The sequence below is a fragment of the Chenopodium album genome, chromosome 22 (assembly GCF_948465745.1).
Source record: "Chenopodium album chromosome 22, dcCheAlbu1.1, whole genome shotgun sequence".
NCBI lineage: Eukaryota > Viridiplantae > Streptophyta > Magnoliopsida > Caryophyllales > Amaranthaceae > Chenopodium > Chenopodium album.
Window position 1 is genome coordinate 32,745,651 of NC_137855.1, and position 1,691 is coordinate 32,747,341.

The 1,691-nt window shown below is 32.2% G+C and overlaps 1 long non-coding RNA gene across 1 annotated transcript; it reads right to left on the reverse strand.

The window, feature by feature from the left end:
- Positions 1-936, reverse strand: LOC145603570 (uncharacterized). The gene is made up of 2 exons (XR_014104876.1): positions 754-936; positions 1-453 (listed from the first exon to the last, which is right to left on the reverse strand). It is a non-coding gene; the product is annotated as an uncharacterized LOC145603570 (long non-coding RNA).
- Positions 937-1,691: the final 755 nt, after the last annotated feature.

The following is a 1,691-nucleotide window of genomic DNA, read 5'->3' on the forward strand; positions in this document are numbered from 1 at the left end:
TAATACAAAGTAAAATAATTTATGATTTATTAACTTTAAATTTAGGTAGCAAAAAAATTATTGCAGTTCACATATTAGTTTGTAATTTTTTTTTTATCGAATTAAATTTCGTACCCCCATTACCCAAATCCTGGATCCACCGCTTTGAAAATCTATCCCATGTCAAAGATATAAGAAAGACTTTCTACTAAGGACACATTCTCCTAATTTGGCATGGTATGAAGAAGGACAGGGCTCTTGAGCCTTGCAAACCTCCCTTGAATTGAAAAGGTGTGCATTTCATTCATGTAATCATCATCTCTGAACTCCTTGATCCTTCTCAACAGCTCCTGTACTTTGGGTATCAAGTTGCGCATTGAAAGGAGAAAAATTACACTTGTAATAGTTGATGACTGCAACGAATGTTACCACCTTAGTCGCTCAATTCAAATCTCATAACCATGAGATTTTAACCTTTATAAGACAAGGAGGAAACTCGAGTCAATCTTTAATAGTATGGATACAAATTTGGTTGCTGATTGTATTCTAGTCGGTACATGATAATGAGATGAATTGTGTGATTGTGACGTGAATTTATAAAATATGTGGATCTTTTGTTTAGCATATTTATATCTTTTTCAAATAATAAAAGACATAACAAATCAAATTTTCCTCTTAACATAGTGTAATTTATATGCTATACTAGTGAAAATCAATAATTAAAATGTTAGATATTGCCAAAATTAAATTATTTGAGAAAAGAAGAAAACAAACTTGGTGAATTATTGCAGACGCAATGCTGGTGAAGTTGATGAATGATATTAAGTGAATTTAAGTTTCTTCTGTTTTTTCTTTCTTCTAAACCAGCGCTCTTCAACCAAAGTGACCATTGAAAATGATATTTTGACTAAAGTTGAACTTTTGAGAGAGTTGGTTTGTTTTTTGAATATTAGCTAGTACGAGGATTAGTGATAATGATTGTCTTTGATCAAGACCTATTTATAAAAAGATTGAGGTTACACATCAAGAAAAGTATTTTTGAGGTTTGGGTGAATCACGCGAGATATGATATGTTTCCTTGTATAAAGCTATTAAGATAAGATTTACAAGTAAGGGTTGACACTGTTAGATGTACCAGCCACACATGCATGAAATGTAAAGTTACCAAGATAGGATTTACAGGTAAGGACTGGCACTATTAGATGTGCCCGCCACGCATGCAAGTAATGTAAAGTTATTAAGATAGGATTTACAGGTATAGCTGACAGCCTGACATTATTAGATGTACTCGTCACGTGTGCAAGAAATATCACTGGTTCATTTTTCCTTGTTTTATAATTTTCTTAATTTGTTCTAATTTTAATTGGTTGATACACATTTCAATTGACACAAAGTTTTAAGTCAATTTAATTGAGTTCTTATTTTGTTATGTGATAGTCTGTACTAGGTTTTTTTATATACATATTACGAGAAAATCCAAGTTGATCTCAGTGATAAACTAGCATTGTCTATCCCGTGGTAAAATGGTAATAAAAGTTCGTTGGTTTTCGTGTTGCAGCAGTAAACAATTGTTTTATAAACAAAAGTACTGACATTATGCAAGTTGGCTAGTTAAAGTGAACTTGACGGAGAAAACTACCGTTATCTTCTCTCCGTCTAGCTTGACTCACGGTAATTGAGGGTGAGTTAAGATTTTACTGCAACTAAAAGTA